Here is a 23,717-nt window from a genome sequence, read left to right as displayed (position 1 = left end):
ATATTATTATTAGTGGTCTGTAAGAAAGGTCACAGATTACATTTTCCTTCCAAAGAGCTGAACTGAGTTTCTCAGTGTCCTCACAGGGACCTGGAGGTGACTGGATTCTTAGCACAGTGTTTGCAGGGGGAGGTCACGAAGTACCTGACCTTGCATCACAAAGTTCTAATTAGCTCCTTTTGTGTGATATGCCCGAAGGAGAAATTAGGGAATATTTTGCCAACCATTAGTCTGAAAGGCTGCATATGGAAAAGAACAATGAACCAGAAATGTTCCAGGGTGGAAGATTTCCAGCAAGAGTCTTAAACTCAGGGAGACCTGGGTTTAAGTCTTATCTTACTTCTAGCTGTGTGGTCCCAAGCAAGTATCTTAACCTCTCTGAGCATAGTTTTCCTGTCTGTAGAAATTATAATAATATCTGGTAATGATATCTGCCTTGGATTATTGAGTCCAAAGGCCATGTCTCCAAAAGCGTGTACCATGTGCTCTATCCATTCAGTCCCCTCCCTTTTCCCCCTCCACTAGTTCTCAGGGAATTCGAGTGGAGCTCCCACCCCACCCCTACTTCTGTTTTCAGGCAAAATTCAATGCAGAAAGGGAAGCTGAGGCACAGCCTCACAAGGCCTGCCTGGTCTAAACCACTGGCCTGGTGATGAGATTCAGGCTCCACTTTCTGCCCCCACTGACTCAGAGAATCTGACTCAGTGCTAACCCTTGGGCTGCCTTCTTGAGATAGTTCCTGCAACTCTCCCAGCCTTGTTCCTGATTCCATCTTGTGCCTTTATCTTGATTATGTGCCTAGCGGGCTGCTTCCTAAGGGCAGACTATAGGACCCTTGGTCCAAATTCCTTGGGTCACGCAGGAGGAAACTGGAGCCTAGATAGGAAAAGTCATGTGCTGCAGTTTACACAGTGCGGTGTGGCAGGCCCCTTAGACGTGGGTCTCTGTACCACGCAGCGTGTCTGAGCTTCCCAAATTTGATGCCTGCAGAGCCGACTCCTCAGCCTGCGATGTGCAGGGACCCAGACACAGCCCCTGGCCCAAATATAAAAGCAGCACTATAGGAGAAATCCCCTGCTGGCCTCACTTACCAGCTCATTCTCTTAAAGACATTTTTTCCTTTTTGGAGGATGTGACCACATTCTCTCTTTAGCCACTTGGCTTTCTAGCCTCATCTCCGGTTCCTCTGCCCCAACCACTCCAGTCACAGGTGACCACCTGTCGAACACCTGGGCACTTGGACTCCTCCAGGTTTCTGCTCCTGCTGTACACCATCCTGGAATGCCATCCTACCACAGGTGGAAATTCCAACCCCCTCTCAAGGCCAACCTCTGATATCATTTCCTTGGCGAACCCGACTCTTCAAAAGGAACAAATAGCTCCTTCTTCGGTGTCCTTCCCCCTGCCCAAGCACTTGGCCTTCCTGTAGTGTTTAGCAAAGCTGGGTGTGCACTAATTACTGAATTAATTCAAGTGAGCTGTGAGTATCTCCACCTCCTGGCCAGACCAAGACCTCCTTGAAGGACCATGTCTGACTAATTTTGGTACTCCCCACTACCCCATACTCTGCCTGGCACGAGCAGATAGACACTCAGGAAACTTTTTAGTTGTATTGAATGTCATAGGATTATGGTGTTAATTACTGTTTCTTGAGCATCTACTGTGAGCAGCTGGGTGCTAGGTCCTTTAAATACCCTCTCATGGCTCCTCACACAGAGCTGGCAATGTGGGTTATTAGTGTGCCCTGCTTCACAGGCAAGGAAACTGAAGCTCAAAGAGGGTAAGTCACTGATTCAAGATCACACATCAAATAACAGACATAGGATTCCAAGAAGCTGTGTTTGTGATGCCAAAGTCAAGGGAAAGATGATGTGGTCCATACAGTGCTTCACCCCCAGGCCCCAACAGATTGCAAGCGCCAAGGGCATGTCCTGGGGTCTGACCATGGACTCCCATCTGGACGCCAGGCTCCCAGCCAGCAGCGAGGTTTACAGGGAAGTCCATCCCCTTGGGAGGAAGCCTCCCTAGGGTGCCACCCTGAGGCTCCCTGTGCCAGCTTTTCCAGGGTTTTGATGGATGTTTTGGTGAGGCCCACCACTCTCCCTAGGCAGCCCCGCCAAGGCACCTTTCTGGATGGAATCCCTCCCAGCAACCTCCAACTAGGGGGTATGGCCCCGTTTTAGAGCTAGCTCAGCACAGCCTTCCTTGGCAAGAGACACCTGGCAGTTCTGCCACGTGCCTTGCAGACAACGCCAAGGAAAAGGGGTTATTTCGGTAATGGTTGTCTTGGTTACGCCATCCCGCAGTGTTCTTTGCCGCATCGCAGCCCGTGGGTTTTCCAGGCGCCAACGGAAGCCTTTCCGACTTTTAAGCACTTTGTCTTTATGAAAATTCCGTCTTTTCCTCCCTCTGTTCAATCTCTGTGTGATGTTGAATCCCATTTCACAGATGGAGAAACTGAGGAACCGAACAAGTGAGCACAGCTTAAACATCTTTTCCGAGCCAGCCAGGAACTAGCCCGTCCGGTTCTCAGAATCTCAACCCCTGTAACAAATTTCGATTTGAAAAACACGGTCGGTTCGCAACTTTAAAACTGGCCCCACGTAACTAGTTAACATGGTAAAGGAACCCCCAAACCCCTTACCCTCAGCTTCAGTGGGACGCCTGTGTTTTACAGCTTTAGTTTGTATCTCCAAATTGCTGGGCATTCAAAGGGTTAAACGAGACCAGGAGGGGGCCTGTTGCCGGGCCTCGAAAGGGTTAAAAATATAAACGCATTTATTCCCCGATTATTTGGTACAAAATGGGCAGCGGCGGGACCAGGATAGCCGGGAGCCCCCCCATACCGAATGACTTTTTTAAATTCTAGAACTTTTAATTCCGACCAAAAAAAAAAAAAAGTGTCCCAGTTTGAAAGTTCTTTTAACCTTTTCTTTTTTCATTTATTTATTTCTTTCTCGATTTCTCCGCCGGCTGGATTATAAAACTCGCCCTCTCCTTTTGGGTTCGAGGAGCTAGGTTCCCCCCATCGGGCCGCGTGCAGGGCGGGGGCCGAGGGGGCCCCGGGAGGTTTCTCCGGGGCCGGGTTGGGACGCGGCTGGTGAGTCCCGGCTCCGGCCCCTGAATTGGGGGGTCCGCGTCTGCCCCAAACGCCGCTTTCTTCCGTTTTCCATGTCATTTCCTGTACTAATAAGATGGTGGTCAAAGCAGGGGAGGAGAGCAGCAGCGAGTCGCCGCCGCCGCCGCGCCAAGGCTGGCGCTGAAACTTTGCCTCGCCGGGGACCAGCGCGCCCGCAGCGCGGCCGCTCCCGCAGCGGGGGCCGCCAGCCGGGGCCGCGCCGCCTCCGCCGAGCCGCCCGCCGGGCCGCCCGCGCCGCCCGGGCCCCGCGGCTGCCGCAGCATTCCCGGGAAGGTGAGTCAGCCCCGGTAGCCAATGTGGCCATTGAAAATGGCTTCGGAAAGCGTTCGGCAGTTTGCCAGCGAGCGCGGGGGCCTCTGCTGCAGGGGCTGCGAGCGGCTGCGGGGGGCGCGGGAGGCTGGGGGCCGGCGCGAACGGAGCGGGGGGCCGGGGCGACACGGGCGCGAGCCGAGGGGGGCGGCTCGCCCGGGCCCCGAGGTGGGTTAACCCTCGGCAGGTAGCTGCCGCCGCCGCCGCCGCCGCCGCTGCGGGATTCGGGGGCCGCCCCTCCGCCTCCTTCCTCCCCGCTAGCTCTTCGCTCGCTCGCCTTGTTACAATGTAGCCTTTTCTCTGCGCCGCTGTTCGGCCCGCTGACGGACGTGGCCGCCGACCAATGGGAACGGCGGACCGGGCCGAGAGTTCGGAATGAGAACGCGGTGACACGCGCGGGGCGGGGCGCGGAAGGCTGGAGGGTTTACCGCGGCCGCTGGCCTAGTTCTCCGCGGCACTTTCGGCTGGGCGCTTGGGGCTGATATGGAGGGCTTGGGTCCTTCGGGATGCGGTGGGGGTCTCTTCCATCGTGGTCCACGGTTTCCCGCTAAACGCCGCCGAGCCGGAGGCCGTTTCTTTCATATATTTTAAATCTTAGTTGCGGTGTAGACTCTTTGGGAAATCTCTCCGGTGTGTAGTAGCCTCCACCTTCCCCACTCGCAATCCCCAAGGTACTCTCATATGCAGAAACTGCGGAAACTCCGTGGCCAATGACCTTTCTCGTGTCAAGGCCAGCACGCCCTAGGCTAGTGGCTGCAAAGAGAATGAATACTAATGTCTTGAGTGCTGGGCGATGCTGGTTGAAAAGTTGCCTGTGTCTTGAACCAGGTTGGGCGGTAGGGGCTTAGATCCCCAGGATAGGCCGGGACTTAGGGGAGAAAAATGTTAAACCTCTCTTCTTTCTTAGACGTTTGCTTCGTGTAGAGAAAGGCTGTGGTATATATAATTTAGAGAGGCTGAAAGGAAACACCCACTTCTTTGTGTGCGGGGACAGCAGACAATAATGAGAGATTGCCCTTAATGCCTGCAAACCCTATGAACTTTGGGGTTTTTTTCTGCTAGGGCAAAAGAATTTTCCATGTAGCATCCTGCCTGCAGCACTTAAGCTTGCTTTTGTCCACATTCCCCTTGAGAGGAAGGAAGGTGTTGGGGGTGGGGGTGATGGTCCATGGGCCAGAATTAACAGGCTGTGGTCTCCTATCCTGGGGAGGCGGGCATGGCCTTTGCCCACTAACTCTGAGAGGCAGGCAAGCAGAGTGCTCTGTGGCACGTGTCTGAAAACCCCTTCTGGGAATACAGCCCTGGCTGGTTGCATTAGTTTAATGGAAAGGGGCTTCTTCATCAGAATCCTTCCTCCCCCTAATACCTGTGTGACAGTAGACTTGGCACTGTTACCTAGATCTCTCTGAACCTTGCTTCTTCCATCCTTAAAATGGGACCAACAAAGCCTGTCTGGCAAGGCTGTTGTGAGAACATATGAAGTGGCAGAGATAAAATGCCTAGCCCACGGCTGACATGTATTTTAAGAAGTGTTCTCTCCTCAGGATTAGCGCAGGACATACTATCTTGGAAATATCAGAATTGCCCGACAGACCCTACCCAGGTCCTTCCAGTACCATACTGACAGGGGCCTCCAAGGAGCAGTTGGAGCAGGATCTAGTTCCTAGCAGGACCTAGTGACATTCTCAAAGATACGGGGCTCCTCTCACTTGTCCCATGGGCCCTTGATCAAACACTGTCGCTTACACAGTATTTTACCCGAGTTATAATTCTGTCCTGTAGACCTCTTGGATTGATGTGTTTCAGAAATTTGTTCTCTGTGGTGTCAACTTAAGACTTCTATCATCTGAATCTTTCCTTACCTGGACTTATATTGGGGGGCAGGGTATGTGAGGATTCCTGGTTCTGTGTTATTGGCAAGTATGAAGGAAGTAAAGACACTGGACTAGGAGTCAGGAATCATACCTGTTTTATTCAGCTGCCTGCTTTGCCTGCCCTCTTGGCTATTCCATAGTTAATAACCAACACACGGGGTCCAAGGCTCTCCCATAATCCTCCTTCCTCTTGGGCTCTGAACTTGGTCAAGGCCACCCCCATCCTGCGAGTCCTTACGGCAGAAAGCTTGGTGCCTCTGTGCCCTCCGTCCAGTCTAAGGGAACTTTAGCTTGTACGTTGAATCTGTCCACCTCTGTCCATACCCTTCTCCCCAGCATCTTAGTGAAGCCACTGCTGTCTTTCCCTAGGACAATAGCAAGAGCCTCCTAACTGTCCACCTGCAACCTCCCTCTATGACAGTGTCAGCATCACAGGCCCAGTGATCTGTTCCAAAGAAGATCTTGTCAAGCCTCCCATTTCCTGCCAGAAAAGTCTTCTCAGGGCTTTGGGGATGAAGAACCAAATTTTTACTGTCACCTAAAAGCCTCTGAGTGATCCGGCCGCTGCCCTTTGCTGGGCCTCGTCTTTCTCCCTCCCCTGGATCTCTGCATGCCACACCTCGTTCTCTCCTGCGCGTGCTGCTCCCTCCTTCTGGAATACTGAAACCGTTGCTGTCTAATGAATGAGTTAAGGTTGGCGAAGGGCAAGGTGGGGTGAGAGAGTGTCTGAGGGTCCTTAATGCTCGTCCTTAAATATTTCCAATTCATCCAGGCACGTGGCAGGATTGAATCTAGGTCCCCTTGTGCTTAGCCCCTTGTAGGGCCATGTGACGGGCCAGTGAGTTTTGAACTACATGTCACTTCTGGGCCAAAGCGTTTAGTTGACGGTATGGACCCTCCAGAGTGCTCTTTTCCTGTGGCATGGTGGCTGCTCCTGCTAGCCTGGGTCCCTGGATCAGTACATGAGTGGAGTCCCTAGATGTCCCATGATGGACACGCAGGGTGAATGATAACTAAACTTTCATTGTTTTAAATCACTGAGATTTGGGGATTGTTTGTGACTGCAGCGTAACCTAGCCTGTCTTGACTTGGCCTAGAGGAGTGCTCAGACAGAGACAAGTACTGATGGCCCTTGAACAACGGGAGGATTAGGGGTGCCAACCCCTCTGCCCTCCGCACAGTCAAAAAATCTTATAATGTTTGACTCTGCAAAAGCGTAATGACAGATGGCCCTCCACATCTGTGAATTCCCAAGAAAAGTTGGCCCTTGAACAACACTGGTTCGAATTGCATGGGTCCACTTACATGTGGATTTTTAAACGCGTGCTGTTCAAGGGTCAACTGTATACACACACACACACAGACTTGGGAAGGCTCATCCTTAGCAACTAAAGAGACCTTTTTGACTAATCTGAGTCTATCAACCCCTGCCTGGGAAACCTTCAGGGGTTCCCACTGAAGGATTTCTGTTCTTAAGTGGACCTTGTATCCCTCCGTTTGCCATGTTCCACCCCATATGCTTTCCTCATGGTGTTCCCTCTGCTCTGTGCATTTCACCTCAGCTTAGGCCTCCTCATCCTTCATCTTTCAGCTTCAGCATCACCTCTTCAGGGAAGCCCTCCCTGATTAGGTCAACCCCCCGTCACAGCCTCTCATGGCCCCACGTACCTCTCCTTTGTAGCACCCATCTTCGTAGCAATTTTACATTTATTGGTGGAATTCTTGAGTGCCGTCTCACTCTATCACCAGACCGTAAGCTCTGCGAGGGCAGGACCTGTGTTGGCTTGTACGTGCCCCGGCATTTCCAGTGTCTGTACACACGAGCTGCTAGAGAAATACCTCCTGATGAGTACCTGAGCACTGGAGTACCTGAGTACCTGGACTAGGGACAGGATTAATGGATGCTGCTTTTCTGGGGCAGGGGCAGGTGGGTCCAGCTGAAAGGAGGTGTCCGGATGTAGAGTACAGGTACTACACTCCCTGTATTTACAGGTGTTCCTGTCCCAGAAGGACCATGTTTCTGGGACGTATGGGAGGAAGTTCAGGAGGGCAAGAGTGTGAGATGTAACAGACCCTGAGATCGCTGTTGATCTGGAGAGTATGTGATTCAGGGAAGGGTCACAGCGTCGGAGATCCAGGGATGATGAAGACGAAGGTAATGACGATGAGGGCAGCCACTGTTTATGGAAGCGGGCTTATTGTGGTCCAGGTATGGTACTAAGCATGTGACATCCCTGTGCAGAAAACAGCTCCACAAGCTGGGGATTATTGTTTTCATTTCATAGTTGGGGAAACGGCCCCAAGAAGTGAAGTAAGGAACCCAGGGTTAGACGGGGTATGGCCAGGCCTGGAATCCTGGCAGTCTGGTGCCACCTCTTTAGGGGTACCCTCTTACAGTGAGGGCAGAGAACTCAGGACCTACCACGTAGAGCCCCTTTGGAAATGTCACATGGCATTAGAAAGCCCTCACTGGAGAACAGATTTCCAGGAAAGAATACCCCCCTAACATTGGGATTTGAACAAGGGGGTTTCTGGCTCAGAGGTGCCTGGTGGCCTTGGTGCCATGGCTGGTCTAGAACCATTTGGTGCACTTCCACCTCTGCTGGGGCTTGGGACTTCTTGGAGGTCCCAGAGCCCATGTTTTCAGTGTGGGGCCTGAGAAGGGCTTCCATGCAGCTGGTCCAGGGACTGCCTCGGAAAAATAAGCCATGCAGAAAGAAGAAAAACAACGAAGAAAAAAGAAAAATGTGCTGTTATTTTTAAAAAGCCTGTTTCCTATTGCAGATTCGTATCTGTTGGAAAGGCCACTATTCCCCCAGGGCAGCCACACTCATGGTGGTGTCCCTGGGCGAAGGCTCTGTAAGAAGAGAGGCCTGGGGCGTCCTTCAGTCCTCATTCATTCAGCAGATGGTCACTGTACATGTGCGTAACCTGTGCCAGGCAGGCACTGTGCCGGGCGTGGGGGTGGCATGTGGAACCCAGAACTCACAGACCAGGGTGGGAGGTGGGAAGTTAACCAGGCAACCTGGTTGCCTGCTATAATCTTCTGTTAACCTGCTATAATCTTCCAGGTGATAGCAGGGGGTGTAAGGTAGACCGCTGTTGACACTGAGTCAAAGAAAGCTTTCCTGGGGAGGGAGTCTTTCAGCTGGGTTTTGAGGGATGAGTGGGATTTGTAGAGCCAAGAGGGGACAAGCATTCCAGCAGAAGGTATGTCTTGTTCAAAGGCGTGGCACATGGAAGGCTTTGGAGAGGCTCACGTAGTTCATTTGGCCGGAGAGAGTGTCTAAGGGAGGAAGTGGAGGGAGATGAGTCTGGCAAGGAGAATGATAGTAAAAACATGACTAACACCCCAGTCCTGCCTGACGAGGCCTCAAGGCTCTGGCATTGGTTGTTCCTACTCCCTAGAACAATCTCACCTGTTGTCTCCATGGCAGCCTTCCTCACCTCCATCACATTTGCTCAAATAGCACGTTCTTGTGGACACTTTCCTGTTTAAAATTGCACCCCCTTCCCTGTGTCCCCCTGCTTCCCTGGTTTTTTTTTCCTCCCTTAGTACATAGCACATATAACGTGCCCTATGTTTTACTCATTTATTTTGTTTTTGGCTCCCTCCCTCAATTATAATGAATTATAAGTTTCTAGAGAGTGGGGATTTTGAACTCTATGAACAGTGCATAGCACATAGTAGGTGTCAGACATTTGTGGAATAGGTGAATGAATTGAGCACTTACTACATGCAAAGTGCTTTCCATGCATTTTCTCATTTAATCTTCCCAGCAGGGCTCTGATATTGCTGCTATTATTTTCCCCACTCTTTAGGGGAAACAGGAAACCAAGGCTCAGAGAGGTAGAATACCTTGCCCAAGGTGTCTCAGTTGGTAAGCGGCCGAGCTGGGATTTGAACCCAGGCCGCCTGGCTCCTGAGCCCTCCCATGTAACCCTGATGCTTTTCCCCACCCAGGTTGTAACAGGTTGTGACTGCTCTGCTGGGGAGTTTACACGCTGTCTGTGAGGCTGCAGGGGCTGTAGGGGCTGCAGAGGGTTTCATGAGGAGAAAACCCACACAGAGATCAGCTCCAGGTCCCTGAGACCGTTAGCAGCGGCAGCAGCTTGGTTGGGAGGCCGATGAGGAGGCTGTTTCTGTAATCAGGTAGGAGAGGATGAAGAGGAAGGTGAGAGCTTGGTGGTGGCCATTCCAAAGGGGAAGGCCAGGAGGCTGGCACTTGGCCCTTCACACTCGGCTCAGAGTAGGGCAGCAAGGGCACCGTTCTGGGGGTCACAGGTTCTCTAGTGTGCCTGGCTTCTGTTTCTGAGTAGCCAGGGCAACCCCAGATAAAATCCGGCCGAGTGCCCTGGACTGGCCTCTTGGCAGGGAGAGGAAGTAAGAAAGAGGCAGCCAGGGGTGTGGGTGGGTGGAGGCAGCGCTATGGCCTGGAGAGGGGTGTGGGCCTCAGGTTTAGTTCTGTCCTGCCACTTGGGCATCTGGGAGACGTGGGCAAGAGGCTGTCCCTGTTGGGGTTGCCTATTTCTGCATCTGCAAAGTAGGGCCTCGTGGAGGCCCCAGAGAAAGAAGCCCCGAGTACCAATGTGTGGCACAGGGCCAGCTCAGGGGCCACTTCCTCGGATGTGATGTCACGGCCAGAGGGGAGGCGTGCCCCAGGTCACGGAAATAATCTTGTGCCCCTCGCTGGGGATCGCCGTGCCTGGATATGAGAGTGTAACACGGAGGTCTCTCTACTTAAAGGTAACCTGACCACACCTTCAGATACTTCCCCCACCCCCGCCCAGGCTTGTGTTCAAGGCCAAACATGTCCGGGCCTCAGTTTCCATTTCTGCATGGAGACAGTATTGTCAGTCCCATATTACATTCTGTGGAAGAAATTTTTTCCTTCCTGTGTTCCGGACCAGAGTTTAAGAGGAACGTGGCCCTTTGAGCGCAAGGGCACTTGACAACAGCCCCGTGAGGTTGCTTCCACATCCATTTATGGAAAAGGAAATTCAGGTTCAGAGAGCGTAAGTGACAAGCTCTGTATCACACAGCCGTCATCTAATCATTCCAATCATTTTGAGAAACGCGGTTCAGAAAGGCAGGCTTAGGGGTCGCCTGCTTATGTTACTCAGCAATTCCCTGCAGGTACTTGAAACACAAGCTTTGATTCATAAGCTCTCACTTTGCGCGCTGGTTTCAGGATCCTCTCTCTCCCCATCTGGAAACCTCATGTGTCAGCACTGGCATGCACATCTGGACAGACCAGGAGCCTCCAATGCAGTGACACTAGGGGAGGGAGCAGAAGTGGAGAGGGTAGAAGGCTGCTGGCCGGATCTGCTCCCCAGCGTCAGCTTCAGATCGGGGTGGGGACTCTGTTTGCAAACTGAGGCACTGGGCCTCTGAAGCCATCAGTGCCTTCTAGAGCTTTCCCTTCCACCCATTTCTCTTCCCCACCCCACCTGACCCATATGGGCTACCCCAGGCACCCAACTTCATCTTCTCCCAAATCCCTTATCATTAGCCCATGAGGCAGGCAGACCAGTTCTTATAATGCCCATTTTACAGCGGAGAAAACTGAGGCTCGGAGAGGGGAAGTAGCTTGCTTAAGGCCATACAATTTAGAGAGTGACCAAATTAAAATTCTAACCCCAAATCTAGCACCCCTTCCTCTGCACCCCAGTCTTCCTCCACCTGGAATCAGAGCCGAATAGGGACCTCTGAGACCATTTGTCCCCATGTGTCCATGCCTTGCCCTCCTGATGGAGAGGCTATCTAGCCACTGCTTGAATATCTGCCACGACAGGGGCTTACCCGGTCCTGGGAGGGACAGAGGCAGCAGACCCAGGGTAACGTGCATGAAGGAATTTGGGGTGGGGAGGGGATAGTGACGAGTGGGCTCCTTCTCCTGGGCTCATGGTGAGGTTGGGGGCGAGATGGGACCAGCAGGCAAGAATATCACCTTGACTTGGGCACCGAGCTGGGCTGGAATGAACGTCACCAAGCAAGTAAATATGGAACCGCCCCCACAATGTCAGCCTTCCCGCAGTGGCTTCTCCCACTATCTCGCACTTTCCCCAAGGGAAAGGGGTGAGGTCCAGGAAGGGATCCTGCTGCCTGATGTCCAGGGGATGGAGATGGCCAGCTTGGGAGGCTCCGGGCTGGACGAGGTGCCTAGGGAGCAGCCCAGTGGACCCTTAGCCCCAGGAGGGAGTGAGCCTCTCGTGGGGGCAGCTGGGGTGGACTCAGCGTTGTCCTGGCCCAAGGTACAGAGAGGGTGGGCTCTGGGAAGGGCGGTGGGTAGGGAGGAGGTTACAGGCTGGGGCAATCCCTGGCCTCGCAGTCCGGCCCTTCACTGCCCCAACCCAAACAGGGTGGCATTTTTCAGGGTGGTGCCAAAACCCGCCTCAGACCAGTTGTGTGAACAGAGGGAGAGCCAGATCAGCCAGAAGGGGTGGTATGTGGGGAGGAAGTGAAGAGGATCAGAGGTTCAAGGTGTCCCAGGGAAGGGGAGAAAGGAGAAGCCTCTTAGCCTGGGGTAGGGGAGGTCAGGAAAGGGAAATCTTCAAAGGAAATCAAACTTAGCAGCCGGGGAAGAATTTACCCTAAAAAGAGGATATTGGGTCTTGAGGGGAGGATGAGCAGAAAGGGATGGTCCAGGGCAGAGTTTCGGGCTGGTTGATCCCCAGCCTTTTATAAATATCAATAATAGTCAAACCTGAATGAGACGTATGGGTGTGTATGGGCCCTGCCGGAAGCAGCGTGCTGCCCCGTGATACTGGTGTTATTAGCCTCAGTTTACAGAGGAGAAATTGAGGCCCAGAGAAGGGAAGTGACTTAACCAAGGCCACACAGCTATGAAAGGCGGAACCAGGATTTGAACCCACGTCTGTCTGATACCAGAGTCCAAGCTCTTCACCACTCTATGGGACTGCCTCACTGTTACTGCAGTGGGAAATGCTGTCAGGAGCCTACGCTGAGAGGGAGGGTGGACTGGAGGACTTGCAGGTTCCAGTGTCTGCCTCGTAAAGCTGGTTGGTGCCGAGAAAGTACTACATGGTTGGCCCGCTGTGGCTGCTGTGTGGTCAGGCGAGTCACCCTCTCTGTGCTTCTTTGTATTAACTTGAGAAAGGGGGACGCCTGTAGGGCACAGGTACTGCCCATGTGACAGGGTTGCTGGGACCTTCCCATTCAATATTTGGTTCAGCAGTTGTTCATGGGGCGTCCCCTCGGGCTCTGGAGGTCCAAACATAAGCCCACGATTGGATGGGTCCTGCAGCAGGCTCCTCTGGGCCTGACAGCGCCATGGAGAGGGTAGTCTGCAGACCCCTGCCCACCTGTGGGCTCTTGTGTTCCTCGTCTGCAGCAAGATGGGTACAGCCATGGCGAGTAAATATTGAGGAACTCATATTGCAACTTGACGTGACCGCCTTGTTTGCATTGTAGTTTACAAAAGCATCGGTTGGCAACAGATTGGAAAACTTAAAAAAAAAAAAAAAAGTCTCTTTACCACAAATAGTTTGAGCAGCTCTGGCCCAGATCCTAATTGTGATTGAAGGTAGGAAGTGCCCTACTTGCTCAGGGATGTGGGGAGGGGAGCGAGTCATTCTGCCATGGGTGGTGGGGGAGGGAGAGCATTGGTTAGACTTCCCAGAAGTGATGTGGAGCTGGCCCTTGGAGGAGGAGCAGAAGTTTGCCAGGTGGAGGATGCGGGAAGGACGTTTCAGGCACTGGGAACAGTATGTGCAAAGGCAGGCAACGGGAGGATCCTGGGATTCAGGGAATGGCGAGTGATCTTGGGTGTTTGGAGAAGGAAGAGGTGGCAGAGACCACCCTGGGGAGGCGGGTTAGGGCCAAACTGGGAGGGCCTCGAACGCCAGCCGAAGGAGTTGAGACTTGAGTGTCCTGGAGACAGTGGAAGTGAGATGGGAGATAAGATGAAGGCGCCATGTGGGCGTGGGTTTCCTTTTGGTCTTCAGCCTTCAGCCTTCAGAAAGATGTTTCTTGGTGCCCAGGGGAGTACGTTGCTGGTGAGCAGGCCTCTCCTTGTCCCTCCCGAGGCAGCCAGCCTGTGGTTCAGCCTGGCTGCCCCGTGAGTCAGTCAGTCCTGGCTACGCAGGCAGGCAGTTCTCCAGGGTGCGTGGCAGGCCTGCCCAGGAAGTCTGGGTTAATGGGTTGGTATCTGCTGTGGTTGGCTGACCCTGGCGGCATCCTCTTGTCCCCGCTGCCGTAAGCAACGAGTGCGGTACGCTGTCAAAGTGGTTGTGTCAGCCACCCGCTCGGAGTCCAGAGTCATGCTCAGGAGTGTGACCAGGGCGAGAGAGGGCAGAGGTGTGAGGCTGAGGTTGGGGGTTTGGCCAGACACTGGGAGCCTGGTGTGTGATGGTCGGGGGCCCGTTTAGGAGGCGAGCATGAACGACAGCCTCAAGTTGCTTCCTGCATGAACCCTCTGATGGGCCAGGGCTGAGTCTTGCATCTGTGGCCTGAGGAGTGAACACCAGTTTGAGTCAGTGAGGGCCAGCTCAAGGGAGTAGACAGCTCATCGTTATGGAGTTGCTGCCATGGTCCTTGGCTCTGACACCACCTTCCGTCTTTAGAGGAGCCCACCTGCCCTGTCCCGGGACTGCTGGGAACAGACCACCTTGTGCCTGGGCCTGCATGTGGCCACAAGACCAGCCTGCCTGGGAGGGAGCAGGGGGAAGTGGCTTTCCCTCCAGCCCAGCCCCACCTACACCCCCCTCCTCCGGGGCCCCTGTTCAGGGTGGCCCAGCCTCCCACTCTCTCCCTGCAGCTCCCTGTCAGCTGGGCCCCACACAGCAGGCCTGGCTGTCTGGCTGCCATTCAGCGGGGAGTCCAGCTGCCTGTATTCGTGGGATGGGGCTGGTCAGGCATTTACAGCCTGTCCAGGCCCCATCTTCAGGGCCAAGAGTCATTGATGTGCTTTGGTTTTGACAGTGGCCTTGGTGGTGCTTGTAGGCTTGAGACCTCAGACCTCTCTGGCTCTCTGCCTTGGGCTCTAGACTCAGCATTTGCCATAGCCTAAGGGTCTCCCTGAGGTGGGGACAGCCCTGGGGCAGCTGAACCCACCTTAGACTTGTCTGCTGCTATAGCATCCCAGAGCTGGTGCTTTCACTGGGAGTGCTGGGTGGGACCTCCTTACTTCTCTGTGGCCCTTCTCCTTACAGGACCCTCTGAGCCTGTTCTGTGTGGCCCAGGCTGCTTTACCTCCCAGATCAAATCCTCCAAGGCTGTACCCTTTGCTCCTCGCAGCCTGTCGGCTCCTCTCAGTGACTGGGCTTTGCTCTTCCACTCCATGATTCCCCATGTACTTCTGTCACCTGCCCCTGCCCCAGTTCCCTGGGCTACTGGTGAGGTGAGGACTTGTTGGCCCCGCTCCCAGGGGCCCCCTCCCCCAGTTTCAGGTAGAAACCGGACTCCTCTCTGGCACCTGCCAGTGGCTTTCTGCCCTCCCTGAGCACTCTGGCCTTTGGCCCAGGACAGTGGCCAAGAATGGCTCCACCGCCCTTTCAGACTCACTTCTGACTCCTGCACCCTCTCTCTACCTGGAGAATCCCTCTATCTGCCTCCTTCCTGGTCCCTGCCTGGGGCCAGCAGCGGGCTCCTTTCTGGCTGCCCGTGGGCTCTCATACTTACTGCAAGTCCGGCTTCTTTTGGAGCTCAGTCGTTGCCACCTCCTTTTCTCAGTGCCCAGTGTCCCTGGCGTGGATGGGGCCTTGCGTTTTATCGGAGTCTGAATGGTTTACACAGAGGCTACGTGGAGGCTATCTCATTTCATTGACACAGCAAGTTGGGGAGGTGGATACTATGGGCCCATTTTGCAGATGAGGGAGTTGAGGCTCCAGGAGGTTCAGTGACTTTGTTAAGATCTTATAGGAAGTCCGGGTCAGAGCTGGAACTCAGACCCACATCTCTTGGCTCTTCTGTAAACCTCATAGCTGTCTTGAAGGTAAGGACTTCATTGACTTTTGTTTGTTATAGTGTCAGAGGCCAGGGCCTGACTAGGGCCAGAGGTCTGGCTGGAGCTGGGCTCAGTGTTAGGGGGTAGGGCTCAATGGTTGCCTGGGCTCAGCGTCACAGGCAGGGGCAGTTCGCCCTGTGAGCTTTTCACATCAACTTTCTCCTCCTCCTTCCTTCCTTACTGTTGGCTCCAATGTGAGGTCCTCCCAGAGACACGGTCCCTCCCCTGGGAGTCAGGCTGATCCACAGCATGCTGGCCAGGGACTGGGGGCTACTGAGATGGGTTGGCCACGAGTCACTGGGGCAAGGGGGAAGGGGCGAGGGAGAGGCTGAGCACTGGGAGCCGGACTCTCCCGAGCTGGCCTGTCTGCGTCTGACTGAGTCACAGTGAGAGCCCACAGCTCCCACCTCTCCCTGCTTCAGGGTCTGATGTTCTGCGCTTCCTTAAAGCCACTCTTGCTGCGGGGAGACTGAGGGGCTTGCTTCTACTCCCCTATGAGGCTCTGAGGTGCAGAGGGGCCAGCTAACCCACCTCTCCTTGTGGTGTTCCAATTCTCTCTAATTCTCCCACCCCCACTCGGATGCTTGCGAACCTCCAGGGACCAGTAAGTAACTCAGTGGTTCCGAAGGCAGCTCGTTTGTCTTTTCTCTGTTGTTTTACTAAGTTTGAATTATATAAGGCATATACAAATACATTTTTTTACTGTAAAAAAATCAAATATTATTTAAAAAGCTGAAAATGATCTTCCTTGATAACACAACATTTCAACACCCTCTGCACTGCTAGTTATCACAGTTATTGCTTTGTTATACATCCTTCTAGATCTTTTTCGATACAGTGACACACTATAGGAATATGTACCATGGTAGCGCACATGTGCGTGTATGTGTGTTTAAACAAATGGTTTCATGTAGTGTATGTAGATCATTCTGCAAACTTTACTCACTTAGCTTTGGATCTAGGAAATCTATTCTGGTTTTGTGTACCGAGCTACCACAAGTCTTTTCTTTTCTCCGTCTCTGCCTTTTTGAAACTGATGCACAGTGGTTTGGGAAAGGATCATCATTAATTTAGCCATTCTCCTACTGTTGGACATTTAGGTTAATTCTGATTTTATTCTTGTGTCTCCCTGGGCGTATCTAGTATAGCTACTGCTGAGTTATGGAAGCCTGCTACATTTTAAAAAAAATTATTGCTAGTATTTAAAATCTGTCCACTGAGACTTTGCATAAAACCAATTGTTTCCGTATGGGTCTCTCACTATTTCTGGGTCTCTACACTAGAGCCAGAGAGAATATCTGTTTCCCTGTCCCCACCAGTTCCCAGAGACCTGGGAACAGGGACTGTGGCTCCTGGAGCCGTTCTCCTTCACACTAGGGTTTTTCTGCCCTTACTCAAAAGCCACGTGTGAGTGATCCCGCTCTTGGGCGGCTGTAGTGGTAAGTGGACTCGAGTCGGAACGCCTTGGTTCAACTCCTGATCTTTCTGGGGATGCTACTGAACCTGTCTGTGCCTCAGTTTCATCCTCCGTCAACTAGAGATGACAATAGCAGCTGTATCATTGAGCTGCCATGCAGACCAAATAAGCTAACACATGTTAAGCTCAAAACGCCATGCCAGGCACCTAGTAAAATCCCAATGATGTTATCCTGAGGTCTCTCGTCTGCATTTGCTTCAGACCCCACTCTGTGGGCAGAAGGCCTACATTCCCGGTGGGCAGCCTGGGCAGCGCTAGCCTTTGCAACGGCTTCATCCCACTGCCCACTGATTTCCCAGGGGAGACTGCTGCCTGGGAACACAGCAGGCATTGGGTGTCTGCCCAGATTCTGGACTGGGGCCTAGGGGGAGGGAAGGAGGTCAGCCTGACCCTTCACTCGGCGGTGGTGGCCAGGAGCCTGGTAAGGTAACCCCACACCTTGGGCAGATTTACCAGCTCTCAATGGGGCCTGTTGTGGCCTGGGATTTGATCTCCCTTGGCCTGCATGGTGGGCAGGAGAAGAAAGCAGCTTGGGGCCAGCCTCTCCCCTGAGAGCCCTGGGGCCTCTTTGGGCCACACTAGCTGGTCCAGGCATGGGTTTGCCTTTCAGCCCCTGGGGCAAATCACTGCAGGCGATTGTATATTTAGTGCTGGACAGGATGGTCTTTTTGCTCTTCTCCTCATGCCTCCCTCCCCTTTCAGGTTTTAAACCACCTTTATGCCACCATCTATCCAGCTCCTCACAGCCACCTCTGAAACAGGCAGCCTGGCCAAGGCCATTTCACAGATGTGGAAACTGAGGCTCAGAGAAGTTAAGTGACTTTCCCCAGACCACACAGTTGGCCACTGGCAGCGTTGGGAATATACTCAGGCCATCTGGCTCCTTGTTGAGCTCTTTTTCATGAGGCCACCCAATGTGATAGTCTTGGCAGAAGGTGACTAGCTGGGCAGCCCTGCTTGACCTCTTGTCCTCTGGGCTGTGGCATCTGTGGGCAGTGAGCACAGAGGGTTGGACTTACTTCTTGAGAGGCGAGAAGCATCGTGGCTGGCCTGGGGCCCAGCCCTTCCCCAGCATTAGCCACAAACCCTCTCGGCAGCCAGAGGTGGCGGGGGACAGAGTGGGGCTGCTTCAGCTGAGGGCATCTTCCCTGCTAGGGAGAGGACTTGCCTTCCACCTATCCTGCGGTCTGCTCAGGGGTGCAGTAACCCTGGGGACTCGAGTGCTTCTCCCAGAGAGGCAGAAGAGAGCCATCGGTGGGCCCATTTTAAGACTGGAGACAGCAAGGCTCCAAAAGGCTCTGGGGCTGGTCTGAGCTGGTGGATGGCAGAGGGAAACTCACACCCCCTCCTCCTTCTGGACACAGACCCTCACCAGTCATGCTGCTGCTTGACCTTACCAGAGACGTCGACCTGGCCTAGCGTGGAGCTAAGAGCATGGCCGTTGGTATCAGAGGGATGTAGCTGGCTCAGTAACTTCCTATGTGTTGAATACTTAGTATGTGTCAGGTGCTATTCTAAGTCTTGACCTGTAATATTTCACTTCATCGTCCGAATAACCTCATGAGGTAGATACCATTATTATTCTCCATTTACAGCTGAGGAAACTGAGGCACAGAGCGGCTTAGTGATTTCCCAAGGTCATGGGGGGGGGTGAAACCAGGATTGGAATGCTGGCAGTGTGGCTGCCGGAGGTGGCGTGTGAGCTCCCTCCATGCCACTTACGGCCAGGAGGGCCACGAGGGCAGCAACACACCAGTCTCATTCCTGGCACCGTGCCTGCGCCATGGCAGGTGCTCAGTATACATTTGTCAAATGATTAATTGCATGAATGACTGTGAGGCTTTGGATAAGCAACGCAGCCTCTCTGAATGTCAGTTTTCTCACTGTCACGTGAGTACCTAGTCACCTCTCCTCCAGCATTGATGGGAAGGGCCCAGTGCAGTGATATTTGAAAGTGCTCAGCTCAGGACGGGGGCCAGGGCAGCTGTGGTCACTATGGGAAGACAGGGCCACTGAGCTGCTCTGAATCGTGTCCTAGGAGTGGGTGGTGCTCTAAGCTGTCGTGCTGGTGCTCAGCTGCCTGCTCTGGGGGACAGGAACAAGTTCTCCCTGCATGAGTGGCTGTGGGGTGTCACCTGTGGCTGGCATTGGGCTGCCTCTGGGCAAAGCCAGGGGCCAGGGGGGAGTACCATGACCGCGTCCATGTGGAACCCTTGCGTTCCTGTGGGACACTCACAGCCTGCTGAGTGGTTCGAACCCACATTTTCTCATCTGTTTCCAAATCTGTCTCTCATTCAGGCTCAGGGAGGTAAGATGACTTGCCCAGGTTCCCACAAGTGTGGGCTGAAATTTCAGTCTGCCTCACCTGCTTCCTTCTGAGGAGCCCTCTCCAGTTGCTCACGTGTCCTGTGGGTTCCAAAAGATCTGGTTCTGGGGCAGAACCAGATCAGGGGGCCCCTGGAGGTCTCGGGTGATTACCACCTCAGTTGCCCCTGTGTGTAGGGACCCACCTCCCACTCAGATTTACTGTTTTGTAAATAGGTCTGACAGCAGGCACTCTGCAGGGGGACTCAGGAGACCCAGTTCCATCCTTAGGCTCCACCATAGGTTTGCTGTGTGTCCTTGAGTAAGCCCCTTCCCCTCTCTGGGCCCTATAAAGTGAGACCATTAGGCTTCTCTATTCTTCCTTTAATGGGTATGATTTGGGCCTCAGGACTTAGACTGGCATTATCTCAGCCCCTTTTTAAGATACTGGGATATTGGGGACCTTCCACCTTGCCAGTTGGGACAACTGGGCTTGGAGTTGAGGACCAGGTCCTGGTATTGAATAGTCTTGAGATTGTGAAAAGCTTGAGACTGTCAAGGTGTGGTGGGGCTTTCCAGGGAATCCCCACTGGGTTCACACCCCTTCCTGCACCCTGTGACCTTGAGGTTTGGCAGACAACACCCAGCACTGGGGGGAAGCACAGCTTTTGGCGTTCACGAGATCTGGGTTTGAATTCTGACTCTGCCACTTATCTTTGGCTACCCACGTTCCTCACCCATAAAACAGGGGAGGTGAAACTTTCCTCCTAAGGTTGAGGTGAGGATGAAATGTGTGCAGTTTTCCCCAGCCACCCACTGATGCTTAGCAGGTCTCCAATGGCGTGCATGGGTCTGTTGAGTGTGATGGGGCGGGGGTCAGAGAAAGCTCTGGAAGCCTTGCCAACAGCCCTGGAGGCTGAGTCCAGAAATAGAAGACCCCAGAGACAGAGGCTTCTGATGGCCAGGCTGAGAGGCCACACTGAGTTGGCAGCGTGGGCCTTCCCTCCCTCCCGGGGCTGTTGGCTGCATAAATTACTCGGCAGCCTTTGGGCTAATTTTACCTTCTTGGTTTTCATGAATCATTTCCCATCTGGGGGCGTGTGAGAGAAATGGAAACAGCTCTGCCAACTGGATGCCTGGGTGCCAGCCGCAGAGCAATGCCCGTGGTGAGCCCTGCTTGTGTGCTCTCAGAAGCAAGGGCCCCAGAAAGGGCCCCCTGAGGGCCAGCTTCTTCCAGCTGTGTCCCCGTGCCTTTGGATTATAATAATTTGGGGTAAATGAGCCACAGCAAGTCCTAGGGCTGGAACTTGGGCTAAATCTAAAGGAATCTGGAATCAAATGGTTTTACCATGATAGTCATTAGGGTCTGTGTTGACGTCAGTGGTGGAGTGGTTTAGCAGAGAGACCTTTGTGACCCGCTGGGGTGCTTGTTTGTGGCGCCGCTCGGGACGTTTGCACGATGCTGAAGAGTCACAGAATGCCAGAGCTGGTAGGTCCTCACAGTCAAACCTAACGGTCTCGTCCTACACAGGGGTACATTGAGGTTCAGAGCAGGAAGCCGTTTATTCAAGGCCAGTGAATCAGTGAAAGAGGGGATGCTGGTAGTTATTTACTGGCTGTTCACCACTTTGCTCACAACAACCCATTTGACTATTGTTATCCCCATTTTATGGAGGGGTCAGTCGTAAGAGGTGGAGCCGCGATTCGCACCCAAGCACGTCTCACCCCAGAGTCCACGTCTGACTTCTGCACCAAGCTGCCCCTTGCTGAGGGCTGCTTTGTCCTCTCCTTTCATGCCTCTCCCACACCCCTGGGAGTGGGTTTACAGGGTCGCTGTGAGGTAGTTCTGGAAGCTTCCAGTTCACACCCTCTCACTGTCTTCCAGTCACCAAGTATAGTCAGCTCTTTGTGTCCTTGGGTTCTGGGTCCATGGGGTGAACCCACCTGAGATTGAAAATATTTGGAAAAAAAAATTTACGTGGTTGCTGACGAGTACTATGTAGGTAGGCCTACATGGTTGCATGTGTCAACTTTTTTCTTGTCATTTTCCCTAAACAATACAACTATTTACATAACATTTACATTGTATTAGGTGTTGTAGGTCATCTAGAGATGATTTAAAAGAAACAGAACCATGTGACTAGGTAACATGCAAATGTTGCACCATTTTATGTAAGGCACTTGAGCATCTGAGGATTTTAGTATCTGAGGGGGTCCTGGAACCAACCCCCCCAAGGATACTGAGGGGCAACTGTATATATTTATTGAGCCCCTACTGGATACCAAGAACTGTTCTGAGCACTGTAGATTTGGGAATAGCCAGAGTGGACAGAGTCTGGGGGGCCAGCAAGGTCCCAACCCAGCACCCCCATTTCCTCTGTGTCTGGGTTCTCACAGGACAGTGTCTACACAGCATGTTGGCCTCTGCCATGCAGGCTGCAAACTCAGATGTCCCGCTAGGTAGGGAACATACCAGAGTGACAGGCTGGCTGGAGATCTGCAGATTAAGTGCCTCGAGCAGGGCCTCCACCACCCAGCTCCAGAAAACTCTTGCCACATGGGACTGCCTGCCTGGTATTCCTAGTGCTTCTGATTTTCCAGAAAAGCTGAACATCCATGTTTTTACACGCAATCTTCTGTTTCTTCGAAGTTGGCGACTAAAGCAAAAATAAAAATTGGAAAAAGAAAAAAAAGAAACAACTGCCAGCTTGTAACCTGTGGATCCTTTCTTCAGCCGCTTCCCTACAGCCCTGTCTGGCTGGAGCAGGTTCTCATTCTAATTATCCCTCAGTGGCCACCTCTCCCAGAAGTCCCTTCACTGTCTGCCAGGGAAGACCCTACTCCAACCCCCACTTGCAGTTTGTCACCCCTCCCCCCCATACTAGACTGCCACCGTGAAGTAGTGGAAAGGGCATAGGCTTTGACTTAGACTCCAGATAGCTGCTGTGCAGCCACATTCAAGCCACTTAGCCTCTCTGAGCCTCCATTTCCTATCTGAAAAACAGTAAAGTAAAACTGTACTCACTAGGTTGTTGAAAGAACCAAATACAATCAGACAGAAGCTCAAGTCAGGCAGGATTAGGCAAAAATAGAATTATGGGCTCAGCAAAGTGTGAAATCCAAGAGCATCACAGCTTCAGGCACAGCTGGATCCAGGGGCTCACACGGTGAAATCAGGACATGGTCTGTCCATCTTACTCTGCGTTCTTCTGTACTGGCTCCGTTCATAGGCCGTCTGTCGTACATAGTGGCACAGTAGCTGGCTGCTCGCTGATCCATACTTACATTCTATTCTCTCAGCAGTCCCTCTTCCCAGCGGATTCCTCTACGCCTCCAAACGGCAGCTCATGATTGGCTGGGCCCTATACCCTCCCCTGCACCCTTCACCATGATCTGCCAATAGGAGCGCTGATTGGTTGGTCCTTGGTTATGCTCCTTGGCCAGAGTCGAGTGTTTGGAGAAGGGGGCTCCTCAAGGACACCAGGGGACTTGGTGCCACAAGGGAGAATGCACGCCAGCAGGAAAACCTACAGACATTCTCGTGATGTCTGGGACCTAGTTCATTCCAAGGTTCCCAGCACCTAGGACAGTGTCTGGCACTCCGTAGCACCTGAATACATCGCGAGTGAATGAATGGGTATCTTCCGTGGTGCATGTGGGATACGCCTGGCCTCAGCCACATCCGGGCCCCTCCTGCCTCCATCGTGGAGGACTGGGACGAGGGTCTTCCATCCTTCCCAGGTTCACAGTGCCCCTCCGTGTTGGGCTTGTCAGCTTGGGCCGAGAAGCCCCAGAACACCTGTTTGTTTGGGCAAGCTTGACAGGCAGTAGTTACGATAATTAGTCATCACACCATCTTGCACTCGGTTATCATTCTCAGAAATCATCTCATTCTTTGTTTCTTTCTTTTTTGCCTGTGCCCAGATCATTTATGCTTGTTAATCTTTTGAGATTGAGCTGCAGGCAGAGCTTCAATGTCATCAAATGTAAAAAGGGGATATAATCCATCCTGCAGGGTTGTGGAGAGGATTAAGTGAGATAATGAATCTCACTTGGCACAAGTGAATCACTTGGCACAAGGCCTGGGACAAAGTAGGTGCTCAAGAAAGGCCAGGTTTCCTTTTGAATCCCTTCAACTCAAGGTCAGTATGAGCCCACATATACCAGCCTTTTCATGAGTATGTGGGGAGATAATTAATTAATTCTTAATGAATTGCCCCCAAAGGCGCACGCAGACGCCCCGACACACCTACATGCACATAGAATCAGGGAAGAACCCCATTCTCGTGGCGGAGATGCTAAATGTGGTCAAGACTCCATGGATCAGCAAGAGTTTGTGGGTCCCAGCACAGCAAACAGCGGGATCATTAGCAGGGTGGCACCGGTTACCCTGCCCCCAAGTCCCATGGGTGACGTGACGGACCCAGATGTGACTGTGCAGACAGTGGGTTACCCTGCACCGGAACTCAAGGTGACGGACTCGGCGCCTTTTGTAACAGGCAGTAAACAAGCCAGTTCCCCTTATTTGGGGAGTAAGCCACTGCACACTATTCATGCTGTGGTCACCTTGACCTACTTGATTCTACGGAAATGGCTCGGGGTCAGAGGATGGTGAGGCCTCACGGTTTGACATACTGAGCAGGGCC

General features: G+C 53.0%; 1 protein-coding gene across 1 annotated transcript in view; it reads left to right on the top strand.

Moving 5' to 3' along the window:
• Window positions 1–3,358: 3,358 nt before the first annotated feature.
• Window positions 3,359–23,717, top strand: part of PRDM11 (PR/SET domain 11) — an 87,197-nt gene continuing 66,838 nt past the window's right edge. The window contains exon 1 of the mRNA XM_033120112.1: window positions 3,359–3,412. The gene's annotated coding sequence lies outside the window, so the exon portion shown is untranslated. The remainder of the gene's footprint in view (window positions 3,413–23,717) is intronic.

The sequence above is a fragment of the Rhinolophus ferrumequinum genome, chromosome 11, assembly GCF_004115265.2.
Source record: "Rhinolophus ferrumequinum isolate MPI-CBG mRhiFer1 chromosome 11, mRhiFer1_v1.p, whole genome shotgun sequence".
NCBI classification, from domain to species: Eukaryota; Metazoa; Chordata; class Mammalia; order Chiroptera; family Rhinolophidae; genus Rhinolophus; species Rhinolophus ferrumequinum.
This window is presented reverse-complemented; position numbering and strand designations above follow the sequence as displayed.